At 40.8% G+C, this 14,612-nt stretch overlaps 1 protein-coding gene across 3 annotated transcripts in view; it reads left to right on the top strand.

The window, feature by feature from the left end:
* Positions 1 to 14,612, top strand: part of EPB41L2 (erythrocyte membrane protein band 4.1 like 2) — a 196,413-nt gene that overhangs the window by 56,244 nt on the left and 125,557 nt on the right. Inside the window, exon 2 of one of the 3 annotated variants that reach the window (XM_037520384.2) lies at positions 7,931 to 8,100. The exons of the other annotated variants lie outside the window; for them this stretch is intronic. The gene's annotated coding sequence lies outside the window, so the exon portion shown is untranslated. The remainder of the gene's footprint in view (positions 1 to 7,930; positions 8,101 to 14,612) is intronic. 3 annotated transcript variants of the gene reach the window in all.

Here is a 14,612-nt window from a genome sequence, read left to right as displayed (position 1 = left end):
GCAAAGCACCTTGCAGGTTCTCACTGTTTTACTATGACTTACTGAATGAAGTTTTGTAACCATTGTTGTTTTGTAACCATTCCAGGCCTGGTAGGTTCACCATTGGTTCTAACAGTTTAAAAAGAGGATTCTGGAACCCTTGGCATCATCTTCATAGGTTTTAATAAGCCACAGCAAGGCAGCAACATGACCTCCAATGTGATGTAGCCTTTTTATCCCCTCTCTTTCAGGCACAGGTGTGTATACCTGCACATGCACACACACCCATTCTCCAGTGTCTATAATCAGGCACGCGTGCCCCACACCCACGTGCCTTCTGCATTAACACAATCAAGGCCACAGGCGATAGCCACAGAGGCTAGTAGCATAAAAACCTGACTAACTCATGTACCCTACTTGTTAAGAAGGCTTTGCTCATGTTTTGAATGGGCTAGGGAACATGGTCTCTTTGAATTGATAGTTGCCCTGGTACTTCTGCTCTCAGGAGTAGATCTCTGCATAATAAGCAAGTTTATCTTGACTTGCTGTAGGATAAGTGAATTAATCAGGCTTTTTGCACAACTAGCCTCTGTGGCTACCACTTGCAGCCTTGATAGTGTTCATGCAGAAGGCACTCTGGAGCATGGGCTTGGGGCACGTGTGCCTGCTTCTGGACACATGGAGCATGGGTGGGCAGTGTGCATAAGCGTGCGTACCTGAGCCTAGAGGTCAGGGATGTAAGGGCAGCATCACCCAGAGAAAGCCAACTACCGGAGGACAGCTATGAGAGGACAAGCAGTGTGACTATAGAAGAGGTGAGACCATGAGAGAATGCCAGAGGGACCAGCGAGAGAAAGCTTAAAGATTTGCTCAGCCCTGGGGGGCTTGCCAGTTCTGGCCCCCAAGCTTCCCTGCCTTGGGGCTTGTCACTAGTGCCTTTTGTTTTAGTCAACAGGTAGTTAGAAGACCTTCTCTGAGGCAGTTACAGATTTAGTGTATTGGGTCACAGAGCCTCAGATTTACCATCACCTCTCTGTTCGACCTTAACCAGAAGAAACCACATAAAATAACTAAAGTGACCTTGGAGAGACCGGGAGAGATATCAGAAACATAGATGGTGGAGAATCATCAATTTTTGTTTTTCTTTGAAAAAATCTCTCCATAAGAAGTCTTCAGCATATTAAATTCTACATCTTTGAAGGTTTAATGACAATCTTGTGTATTTTTGGCTTTCTGTATCTTAAGGGAAGAATTGAAGTTGGAATGAGGGGAATGAAGATGTTTAGTGTTGAAAATTTGAGTAAGGGGTGGAGCAGAAAGGAAATAATTGCTAAGATGTATTTGTAGGTGGGGGGAAGAAGGAAAGGGCGAAAGAATGGAAAGAGAGAGAGACAGAACAACAAATAGCCAAATATTAGGGTGGGGACAAAATCCAAATGTCATTTGGCAAAATTGATTATACTTTTGGTTCTTTTCCAGAAATTTTTCAAATGGTTGGAGTGGGTGGGGAAACTCCACTAGAGATGACAGATTGAATGTTGCAGAAATATTTCGGGAATAGACTTGAGTGTCTAGATAAAGTAGAAACAATTAAGAAAATCCTTTGTTTTTCTGGCACTACTCATAATGATGAATTTAATTTGTTCTGTAGTTTTGTAACCAAAAAGTTTGGTGTAACAGGAAAATTCTCCTCTTCGATCAGTTACGTGCTTTTTTCTCTGACTCAGTGGCTTTTGCAGACTTTTTTTTAATACAAGAGCCAGGGTACAGGCCAGATGCACGGGAGGGTGAGAGGATTCACCAGAGACAGAGTGGGAAACAGAACAGGCAGACTGAGGAAATACATTGCTGAGGGGAGCAGCAGGCGAGGCAGGAGAGGTCTGCTTACCATGTGGGTTGCTGCAAGGCCAGCGGGGATGGAACCAGCACTGCAGAGTCTGAGGACAGCTTCACAGCACTGCACTCAACTGCTTGCGCCACCAGGGAGGCCCGGCTTTTGCAGACTTTTATTGAGTTTACCAGGTACATGGCGGGCGGGAGGCTGGCAGGCCTCCCAGCCCCCGGCGAGTCCTAACTCTTTCTGGGCTCTCCGACGCTCTGTCATGGCCTCTGTTCTCTCTCTTCTCCTAGTTCTGCTGGTGTCCCTGTGACGCTGACCTTATAAGCCCAATCTCTCAGCCCAGGTGAACCCACCTACGCATGCCCACACCCTACTCCATGTGCCCGCCATCAGGCATGCATTCAGGACCATAGGGATCCATTATCAGTCCTAATGGCGGGAGGGCAGAAAAGCCTGATTTTTTTTTTTTACCTTACCTACAACAAACATATACTTTTTTCTCCTTAAAGTGTGCGTAGTTGTGATGTGTTTGTGCAGAAAGTCCTCGTGTGTGGTTAGAGTGTGTTGGGTAAGATAAAAAAGTATCAGGCTTTTCTGCCCTCCCGCCATTAGGATAGATGATGGATCCTTGTGGTCCTGAATGCATGCCTGATGGCGGGCACCTGGAGTAGGGCGTGGACATGCGTAAGTGGATACACCTGTGCTGAGAGACTGGGCTTATAAGGGCAGCGTCACGGGAACTCCAGTAGAAGCAGAGAGGAGAGCAGAAAAGCAGAGAGAATGCAAGAGAAGGCTAGAGAGCCCAGAAAGAGTGAAGACTCGCTGGGGGCTGGGAGGCCTGCCAGTCTCCCGGCCCCCCGGCACTGCTGCCTGCCGTGTACCTGGTAAATCCCAATAAAAGCCTGCAAAAGCCACCAAGGGCTCCAGAACTCTCTCCTCCTTTACCCCGTCTGCTTCTGTCACAGAGATCCTGCTCTGGCCCTTCCTGCCGCTGCAGAGTGTGATCTCATTTCTCTGAGGTCCTTTTTATTCATTCTATAGGCGATAGTGGGTCTGCCTACTTCCCCGGCCACTTGGAGTTATTTTCTACTGGTTTTTGTTTGGCTCTTTAAAAAGAGTAAGATAATTTGGGCTTTAATTTTGTAATTGGAAAAGGAACTCTACATGTAAAGTATTTATGTCTATCTTTGGGTTCTAATGTCTCGCTTTTATTTCCTGACCTGGGGTTGGGCCGCCTCCGACGTAAGCATTAGGGACTGAATCGTGTCAGCGTTGCTGCTAAGACGCTTATCTTAATCCAGGTGTTCTTGGATTGCTTTGTGGCAGCGAGCAAGGTGGTAGCTGTGATCATATACGTGGGCTGCAGGTGTGAGTTCTGAGGTGCTCTGTGACCACCCAGTGACTCCATCCCTGGTAAATGTGAGTTGGTGCTTTTCTTTGTATGTTCTATTTTGAACACATGGGGGATAGTGGTATTAAATTCTTTATAGTGTCATTCTCCAAGATTGGAATGAATATCCGTGAATTAATTCTATCTCGTGTCATTACAGCAAATATAACTCAAAGGTGGACAGCCAGTGAGGAACCAGCTGTAGAACTGGTTGAGATCGTTCTGCAATTGGTAGTTACCCATTTGGGCTGGCCTGGCTTCCTAGAAGACAAGGATTGTGCCAGCAAGCACAGGGCAGGTTCACTATCAATTTGGGCAGAGGGATGAAGAGTTCCGGAGCCCTCAGTAGTTTTTCAGGCTTTCATGCTCCTTCAGGGAACTAGATACACAGGCACAACAGGCAGGGAGGCTGGCATGAAAGGAGGCAGGCACGGGCCATTCAGGGGTGGTTAAGAGGCGGATAGGGAACCAAGCTGCCCAGCACCCTTTCTCTGGGCTCCTGGCATTCTCTTTCACATGCGTGCACACCCATACTCCAGTTGTTCACAGTCAGGCACGAGTGCCCTCTGCTCACCCTCCCAAGGCTTTCTGCATTAGCATAGTCAAGGCTGCAGGTGATAGCCACTGAGGCTAGTGGTGTAAAAAACCTGATTAATTTGTTTACCCTACAACAAGCTTTTATTGTGTTTGCATAGACAGAGCCCAAAATCTCTGTGTAACTTAGGACTTTTATAGGAGACCTCCAGAATGAATAAATTTCTTGTCTTATGCCTCAATTCTGATAGCCCCAGAGACCGCTTTCTTAGACAGGTGCCCCTTGTTTCATTCCAGCCATTCCTGTCCCTGCTTTGTCCTGTGATTAATAACTTGAGCAGTGCAAGAAAGAAGGTCTTTCCTATCTTTGATAAATGTTGCACATAAAGGAGAGATAATAATATTGCTTCCACTTAAAAAATAAATGCTATTCTGTTGTACCCCGGTAAGAAATTGGAAGCTCAGCAGCGTGAGGTACACTGGGAAAAGAAGAAACTAAGAGGAAAGGGTGTTTGGAAAAATGAGCCCATTTTGTGAAAATGCTGAGGGGCAGATTCATTCAGCTCATCACCTGGTTTGCCTTAACAGGTTAATGCAAATGAGAAATACCTGACAGATGTCTTTTGCAGGCAGTTAGCTTTCTGCCTTTTCTTAGGATATTCTTGGAAAATGGTTCCTCAATTACTGAACTTGATTTAAAGTTACTTTAGATTCCCTAGTATCTGTGATTAAAAAAAAGAATTGACTTTTTTTAGGTGCCTTAAAATAGGAGTCAGGACTGTTTATCCCAAAACATTATCACAGGACTTATTTCAGAGCCATTTTTATTTTCTCTCCTTTCTTGAAATTTAATCTTTTTGAAGGCAGTGCTCCTTTAGGTCAGTCTTAACCTATGAGAAGCGATCATGCAGGATGAAGATAATGAATCTTACACTCCTAACATTTTCCTAATGTGAATCTTAAAAGATGGCCTGAGATTTCTCATTATAAATATGGCAAAATAATATTTGTTCTATTAAAGCTTGTTGCTTGGAATTGCTTGGGGGAGATAAAAAAGTAGACGTGTGTTGAATTTCTTAAAGGTGTTTTCTTATAACTTGTCTTCCTTCTACTCAATATATCCTAAGCATACCTGCAAAAATTTGTGTCTTTTACTGTGGAGGATAGAGCCCAGACGAGTAGGAGAGATTTGTTCAGTAGCGTGGGTAAGATGCATATATAGGGCCTGTATTGCAGAAAAGCATTGAGCTCTCCCAGAGGTGTTGGGAGTGTTATGGAGGAGGAAAGGATGGCATCGAGCTGCGGTGGCCAGGAAGTCTTCGACAAGGTCAGAACCTGGTAACTGGGCTCTGCCTGATGGTGCTGGTGACGAGGCTGTGCATGACTTTTGAGGAGAGGCTAGAAGAGTGAATTTGGAGACTTTAGTGGTCCTTATCCCCCCTCAAGCAATTTATCTTGGGCAGTTTTGAGCAGGAAAGACTCTTAAGGTGGGTTCAGCCTGAGCTTGGAGGACTCTGCATTTCAGGAAGATGAATTGGGTTTTCTTTCTGCACTTTCTGAGGTTTTCCACACAGATGAATGATGTGATCAGAATGGGAGTTTAGAAAGACTAGTTGGGAAGCAGTGTTCTAGGGGATTCAAAGCAGGACCGATACATAATTTTTGAGGAAAAAGTCATGGGTAGAAAAACTTACCTATTGGCAATTTACTTATTTTACTTTATTCTGAGCACTGTGTATAACTGAAGTCCATCTTGTTCCCCACCCCCCACCCCCCACAACACACATACAATACAGAAATCATCAGATTGGATTTTAGAATACTATCCACTGAAGATAACTAAGTATATCCAAATTAGAGAAAACCAGCTTGTGGTTCTGATTATGACTTTTCTCCAATCAAAGCTGTTTCTTTTGTTAATTAACTCTGACTTGTGACTTTCCCTCTGAAGGCAGTTCTTAAGCCCTTTGCTTCAAAGTGTTTTGGAAATGTTACTTGGTTGATTATGAGTTGAGTATATATTTTATCACCACCCTTCACACATTAGCTTCTAGTTTCATTTTAGTATGCTATTTTAGGGAAGTTCTTGTCCCATTTTTGAAAATAGTTTGTCTTTAATCCACATGAGGATTATTTGATCTTGACATATTGAAATTCAAAGTGAAAATATCTTGAAAAGGACAAAGTCAGAACTAGGTAGTGAGATTTAGAATTGAACTTAGAACTATCTTATTCTGGGTTATTTTCTATCTGTAAGCTTCAGTTTCCTTGTTTATACAATGGAAGCATTGCTTGTGCAGTTCTCACAGAGAAATTAATATGTTTAATTAAATGAGAAATTAAGTGAAATGCTATATATGGCTTTTTCAGCACTATGCTGGCATAGCTTGCTGATAAGCTATCTTTTAGACATTACAGTTATAGAAGCACAGTGGTTAGGAAGCTAAAACAGTTAATTCAGTTGGCTGAGAGAACTAATTTTATACTTTTGAAATTTTTTAGTTTTCAAATTTCGTATTTGAAGTTACTTGTTTTTAAAACATCAAGTACTCTTTTACTTTTGTGAACTCTAATGAGTGAAACTTGTATCTTCACCAGTTTCTTTTAAATCTTTTCTACAGTCTGTCATTCTACACGTTCAGATCTGTTTTGTGTTAATTTTTACTGCCTTCCCCCCCTGAAATGCAATAGTCCTGCAGTGTCCTAGTAGAAACATTGTTCTCTTTGTTAGGGCTAAAGAAGTGCCTTTGTCATTCCTTTGAGACATTCTGCAGATGCCATTTTACAGTTCTGAAAAATATGTCCCTGTCCCCCTTGTGCTGTGTTAAATTGCGTGTGTGTATGGTTTGGTATTTTAATGAAGTTGTAGTGAAAACTTGACAGTAATACTTGCCATATGATAACAAAACAAAGAAAGGCTCATTCTTGATCTAATGTGGTTATGTGTTCCCTGCCTCTGCATAGTCCTGTGTGGTCTGAAAGGAGATCCCTCCTGCCCTTAGATTTGACCTCAGATGTTTGGTGCTTTTTGACTAACTTCATAGGAAACTGTTAAAACAACTTCTGAGCAGGAGCTCTAAGCCTTTTGTTGATGTGCATAGCTTTTTAAAGATCTCTTAATTTACATGTTCTTAATAGCATTTTAAGTGGCAAGGATATACTCTAATTTGCTAAGTGACTTTAATCCTTATATTAAGAAGTGGGAGCAAAAATCTGTTGGGAATTGCCCTGATAAAATCCAGGAAATTCCTTTCATTCTTTTAAATCCAGTTAAAATCCAGCTTTAAAAAAAGGACTGCTGATGTAACGGTATCTGAAAGCACAGGCTTCTTAGAGTCCAGAAATTTTGTGTATTTAGTGCCAAACTCAAAGGGGACTGGTATGAATGTACCTCTATGTTTTAAGTAAATCCATACCATATGCCATGGTATTAGGTTATTATCCTGATTTATACCGCCTTTAAAATTGCTAAGCAGGAGTGTAGAAGTAAAGGAAGAAAACATTTTTTGTTTTTAATGGACTTTAATCTGGTTAAAACTTTTTCCTTAATCACAGTAATGGCATATTCATTGAGGAAAACTTGGTAACAGAGAAATACAAATAAAGCTGAATTTCCCATTACCCATATTCAGGAGCAATAACTCTCCCTATTTGACTCAGCATTTCCAGTCTTTTATCAGTGAATATGTACACACGCGTTAAAATAACATCCTTTTAAATCTGTTTATTTTCTCTTAGCAAAATATATGAGTATGTCTTTGTGATTTTTTAAAAAAGATTTATTTATTTATGCATATGGGAACTGGGTTACAGGCCAGAGGTATGGGGTGAGAGGGTTCACCAGAGACAGACTGGGGAGCAGAACAGGTGGAATGACTGAAATACACTGCCAAGTGGAGCAGCAGGTGAGACAGGAGAGGTCTGCTGCACCATGTGGGTTGCTCCTTGGCCGGGGATCGAACTTGTGCTGCAGTGGCTATGGACAGCTTCGTAGGTTACGTCTTAACCCCTTGCACCACCAGGGAAGCCCATCTTTGTAAATTCTTAACATAGTCCTACTTACTTTTGGAAAGGTTAATTCATGGGGCATTCATTCATTAGGTGGACTCACCTGAAAAGCGTACTTTTATTGCTTACAGATAAAGGTGTCAGAAAGTGATAGGTTAATCATTGTTGGTGTCTTCCAGGGTCATAAAAAAGCATGACAGGTCATCTGCATTAGAGCTGTTAAGAAGTCTTTGAAACAAGTAAAAATCTGATCACATAAGCCCGGGCTTGTCCTGGACAGCTGACACACCAATTTCCAACAAGAGCTGATTCTGCTGTGGCTCGACTCCTGCCATCTGGGACAGTGAAGGTATTCAGGGATTACCGTGTTTGTATATGTCTAGCCATCAGCTGCCCTTGTTTTTTAAGATACCAAGCCCTGTGTCATGCCACTCCATCTATTTCTTTTAAAGATAAATATACAATTGGTACAGGACAATAAACTCCATGGCAGGAATAAACTCTTTCTTAAAATGGATAGTCCTGTAATAGAGAAGTAGAAAAAATATTTGAGCTCCTATCACATTACTCTGGGGTTCAGTGGGAAGAATTTTTACTCTTGATGCATAGATGAGAAGGCTATAAAACCACATTTCTTTATCTTGTTATGATTATGCTCTTTTGTTCATTTAGCATTTATTGAATCTAGATGTTCTAGTATAGCAGACATGGACTTATAGGCAATAATGGGAGGACATAAAAAGGGACTGAGAAGGGGTTTAGGTTATGGCTCAGCCCAGACTGCTTGACTAGAACTAGTTAAAATCACTAGCCTGGGGTGGACGATGGTTTGAGAAAAATATCAGGCAGATAGTGACAAAGGGGAAGTTCAGTGTGGCAGCTAAGTTGGTTGTTAGGTATTTTACCCTCTTTACCTGATAAGTACGTGCATACACACATTTCTGTACATAGAATGTATAAATGTGTGTTTAACTGTTCAGTGCATATGGTCATGGCTAGGTCCTTGTCTGTTATAGTTCAGCTTTTATAGGTACAGCTGCATTTATTGTTCTTCCCTCACCAAAAGCAGAACACAGAAAGTCCTGTTGGCGTATTACATCTAGAAGCAATGGTGTACTGGTGATATTCATTCCTCTGGTTCTATTTCCACCCAGCTTTTATGTCGCTGGTCAACGCCATTGTTCAGATTTGCCCCAGAACAGTGCCCTGCCCTACCTAGTCCTGTTGCAAAGCTGTAAATCCACATTCTGTTGCTCACCAGTTGTATGGTTCATGGAGTGGGTTATCAGTTAGATGAGAACAGTGATTGCTCTGGGTCTGAAGTGTGATTCCTGATCAGCTCTCACTACCTCGGTTCTGCCCATTGGGAGGATTACCTTCACCCATTACATTCTATCTCAAGGCCTGACTTTCACATTCTGGGTATCCTACTTAATCAGCCAGTGGGCATTGTTGCTGTGGTAGAGACTCCCTGCTGTGTTGCCATCTACCAGTCTTTTCATAGCCTTGTGACTGAGTGTGTGTGTGTGTGTGTGTGTGTGTGTGTGTGTGTGTGTGTGTGATCAGTTCACAAATGACTTGATTAGGCTTTCCTCCATCCCAGATTTCATTCCAGGTATCTTGTGGCTTAAAATCAGTAATCGCTATTGTTAGGTTTGGTCATAAACTGCCTGTTTTTAACCTTATACCTGGAAGTTTCAGTTGGTTTTTTTCCTAAGTGTAGACTTGACTCGGAAGTAGACAGTCTAGACAGAGGAGAGTCAGCATTAATGAGGACGTGGAAGCATGAAGACTCATTTTGTTTTGAGGAGGCTGCTGTGGCTGGAGTTCAGGGGGTGTGAAAAGGGGATGGGAAGCAGAAGCCAGGCTGCAAAGCTGGATTGGAGCCAGCCAGTGCTGAACCTAGAAGGTTATACTGAGTAGTTTGGTCTCCTTCCTATAGGCTCTGCAAAGCCACTGGAAGCCTTTTAAATATTATAGTTATTTTTTGGAAGGAAGAGACACATGTATACGTATCTGTGTTTTAGAGATATTACATGCCAGGTTGTCTAGAAAATTACCTCATTTCTCTGGATAGCTATTCTAGTACTTTTTACTGTCAATTAAGGGAGCCTACCCAGTGGCACCTCATTATTTTATTTATAGCATACAGGTGTCATTACCAACTACAGAAGTGCTCTTAATTTCTGTGTGTCAAATCTGATGTCCTGATTTTTTTTGTGTGTTGTTCATTATAAAGATGATTAGAATGGAATATTTAACTTAATGGTAATAGAGTATTTCATTGTTAGCCTGTAATAAACATGATTTGCTTTGATTGCTAATAATCTGAAGCCTGGGAACACTGACTTAAGGAGCTGTGTTTGGTATTTGTTTCTATTTAGTGGGAGACAAATTTGTGCCCAGTCATGGGGATTCAAAGATGGAGTCAGAAGACTGAGCTGCTGCTAAATTCATAATAAGACAAACTGATACAAGAATTCACAAAATGGGGGGCCTCCCTGGTGGCATAGGGTTTAAGCCTCAGAGCTATCATGCTAGTACCGCTCCACTGGCTGCATGGCCCGTGTTCGATCCCAGGGAGCTAACCCACATGGCACAGCAGATCTCTCCTGTCTTGCCTGCTGCTCCCCTCAGCAGTGTATTTCAGTCAATCCGCCTGTTCTGCTTTCCACTCTGTGGTGAATTCTCTCACCTGCCCACCCATCCCCGGCACCTCTGGCCTACACCCTAGTTCTATAAATAAACAAATCTTTTAAAATTCTTTGAAAAAAAGAATTCACAAAATGGTCATTTCAACAGTAGAAATACATAAAGGGTGCAAGGTCAACCTGGATGGAGATAGGAAAAGAGAGAGTGATGCCTGTCCTAAGTCTGATTTTGTTGTTGTTGTTGTTGTAACTGGGATTTGTTTTTCAGCTATATATACTGCTTAATGAATTTGATCAAGTTATTCACTAAATCACCAAATGTTCCTTCGACTAGCTAATAGGTGTGGAGGGTATGGATGTAAGACTGAAGTCTTTGCACTGATCACCTGGCAAAGCAGCCAGTCAACAGCAAAATAAGAGATTTTGGGGACTGGGAATTACCCTGAAAAACATGTATAAATAAAATTTTCTTGCTGAGTTATTTTGTTTGATATTTAATGAACTCTTACCTTATATCAAGAGTGTGATACGCTGAATCCTTTTATAAATTACCTTTTAATAGTTGCTTAAGAAGTACTTGTTAAATGAATGAATCTTTTGTGTACAAACAGATTTTGTAAATTGGTATTCATTCAGAAGAACATTTGCATTATTTGCTACTGGCTGTCTCTTATTAAAAGGATACTTTCCTTTATTTTTTTCCAATTGAAATTTCCAGGAAGTATCACTGTCCTAGGGTTTTTCTGTCCAAGTGCTTTTCTGAAGCCAATGGGTGGGTGTATGTTTGGATCCAAGAGAAACAAATTATAACCATGGATGTGAACTTTTCACAGTCTTCTCAAAATAAAAGCTTGAAACAGAAAATTTTAGGCTATTCTTTTGCGAAGACTACATATCTTTTTCAAAAAAGAAATAAACAGTCTGGTAAGCATATGTGGGTCTTCAGATGGTTCCCATCTTTTCTTGTAATAAGCAGAACACCTTAATATAGTCACTGAGAATTTCTGGCCATAATTTCAATCCTTAAAAATGGTTAAGAGAAGTATACATGTGGTGAAGTTCAAATAACACTGAACATTAATTACTATTTCAAAGACTGGCATATTGGGAATCAAGGATAAAAATATGGATGCCCAATAATAACTTTCTATTGTATGAAACATAGATACATTGAAAGTCTCTTAGCTTACGTTTATTAAATATGAATTCAGTAGGGAAAAGGAGAAAGCTTATAAATTGTGAAGTCCCTGCAGATGCATACTTGGTAATAGCACATAGGTTTTTTTTTAATTTTATGTATTTTTTTTACATTGTTCTTCATTTTTGTACATGTATGCTTTCTCATCTTGGTTATAGTACCCGTGAAATTCCCACCACCAATTCACCCTTGTACCATCACCATAGTCCCTTGTGTTCTTCCCACCCCTGTTTTGATCCTATTCCCTTTTCCACACCCTGCAGAATGTTTCTGGTTTATAGTTGCTTGTTGATTTTGATTTTTACTTTATTATAATTACTTTCCCCTCCCCACCCGATCCCTTATTTGGATCCTCTATGTTCCTCCTATAAGTAAAACCATCCGGTATTTTTCTTGTTTATTTCACTAAGCATGATCCCTTCCAGCTCCATCCATGTTGCTGTGAATAGCATGAGTTTATCCCTTTTGATTGCTGGGTAATACTCCATTGTGTATATATACCACATCTTCTTGATCTAGTCATCTATTTTGGGGCATTTGGATTGTTTGCATAGCTTACCTATTGTAAATAGTGCTGCAGTAAACATAGGGGTGCAGGTGCCCTTTTGAATTAATGTTTTTGTGTCCTTTGGGTAAATACCTAGGCATGAAATTGCTGGATCATATAGAAGCTCCATTTTTAGCAGTTTGAGGAACCTCCAGACAGCTTTCCATAGTGGTTGGACTAGTTTACATTCCCACCAGCAGTGTAGGAGAGTTCCTTTTTCTCCACATCCTTGCCAACATTTGTTGTTGCTAGTTTTCTTTGATAGCACGTAGATTTCTTAAGGTCTCCCAACCCCACTCCGGGTGACTACCTTGGTGTTGGTGTAAGGAGGACATATGTAGCCATACAGCTGCCAACCTGGTAGAGGGGAAAAGTGGAAATATGGTTAGTAAAGGAATACTGTAGCCATAACGTTGACATGTTTTAGTTTAAAAGCTACTAGTGTTTCCAAGGTAGGGACTTTAAACCAAGATTGTGAAGTTTAGTAGCTAAAATTCACTCTTGCACTAAACAAGGTACGTCATTTCTGCTGTCAAGGGTCATGTCTTTGCTTTGTTACCATAATTCATTTTGTTCATAACTATTTACTTCATACCATTTTTATTCCCAGTTTTTATGTTTAAAGTAAATATCTTATATACAGCATGGAATTGGGTCTTGGTTTTTGTTTTTTTTTTTAAGATTTATTTATTTATACAAGAACTGGGGTACAGGCCAGATGCGCGGGAGGGTGAGAGAGCTCACCAGAGACAGAGTGGGGAACAGAACAGGCAGACTGACGAAATACACTGCTGAGGGGAGAAGTGGGCAAGACACGAGAACACTGCTTTGCCATGTGGGATTCTTGCCGGCTGGGATCGAACTGGCGCTGCAGAGGCTGCGGACAGCTTCACAGTATGGCTCTCAACTGCCTGCACCACCACGGAGACTATGGGTCTTGCTTTTTAATCCAATCACTTTTAATTGGTGCTTTTAGACAGTTTACATTTAATTATTGGTGGTCTCGGTTACTATCTTATTTGTTTTCTATTTGTCCCATCTTTTTTTTTTTGTTTCTTTTCTTTTTTCCTGACTACCTCTGGACTATTTTTTCTGATTTCATTTTAGCTTCACTATTGGTTTATTCACTGTATCTCTTTGTTTCATTGTTACCCAGTCAAAATTGAACTCATTAACCTGCCTCCAACCTTCCTTTTGACAATTTCAGTGAGTGACTTTGCCTACCAATTAGTTGTTCTTTATCTTTGCTTTCATTCTCTTTCCTACTCCCATTTGTCACCAAATTCTTAACCATTCTATTTATTTTTTGAATTTGTCCACCTTGTTCCACTGACACCTTCTATATTCAGATGCTATAACCTGCCTTAACCTGAACACTTGCTTGGTTTAGTTTTAGCTCTGGTAACCAAAGTAAACTTAAATCCCAACATTGGCAAATAATTGCCAAACTATGTTTTCACTCTGGTGTTTTGGGTGCGGGGAAAAAGAAAAATCCCAACAAGCTTCATTATAACTGCAAAACATAAAAAAAAAATCATCAATTTATGATTTTTTCCTGATTCCTTATCATAGTGTATAGAGCAGCCCTCAGATTCTCCCCTTTTAACCAATATCTTCCCCCAAATAAATACCAGCTTTCTGTCTCTCCTTTATTCTTTATGGATCTATTCTTACTGTTCTAGATTTTAACTTACTGGTCCTCGTTGCCCACCTGTCATCAAGTTTTCTCTCTCTAGACTTTTGTGCATGTCGCCAGGCATGCTCTACTCCCAGGTCTCAATGTACATATAAATTCTTCAATGTGGCCTACCTTCTGTGGGTGTTCCTTCCTCTGGACTTCCTCTCTGTTAAATATACCTAGTGTGTAGTCCTTAGAACAAGTTCTTCCCAATTCACTCTTTTCACCCCTGTCCCCCTCTCAGGTTATATACTCCACAAAGGCAGTTATCACATCTGCGTTCACAATTTTCTGACACTTAATGGTTTTTGGATATTTACTGAATGAAGGAATCATTACTGACTGCTCTACCATTGGACTTTTTGTCCTTTGTTATTAGCATGTTTCTTGCCCTGCTGAGCTGGATTTTACCATGGTGGATGAGGCAGTTGCTGAGACTTTTATTAAACACATGCGGGTTTCTGTACCTGCTTATACATGTTGAGTTTTCATAGCACTTTGAATTCTTGTTAACAAGCTCTTTGGAGGTCCTTAGAATTGAGTAACAGTTATTATATAACCAAAACTTTCAGCAGTAGCCACTATGCTAAAGTTGCCTAGGATGATTCCCAAATTGTCAACTTTACCTTTGATTTCTACAGTTTGTGCCAAGAATTTTAACAATCATTTTCAAAGTCAGCTTACCTAAAAGTTCCTAAATCTTGTAGCTTCTCCTAGACTTCTGGGCTTGAAACCCAGGAATACTGATCTGTAGTTTTCTTATGACATCTGTGTTTGACTTTGGTAT

Source organism: Talpa occidentalis, unplaced genomic scaffold (assembly GCF_014898055.3).
Source record: "Talpa occidentalis isolate TD23 unplaced genomic scaffold, MPIMG_talOcc4v2.1 talOcc4.2, whole genome shotgun sequence".
Lineage (NCBI taxonomy): Eukaryota > Metazoa > Chordata > Mammalia > Eulipotyphla > Talpidae > Talpa > Talpa occidentalis.
The sequence above is the reverse complement of the archived record's forward strand: the minus strand, read 5'-3'. Positions and strand labels throughout refer to the sequence as shown.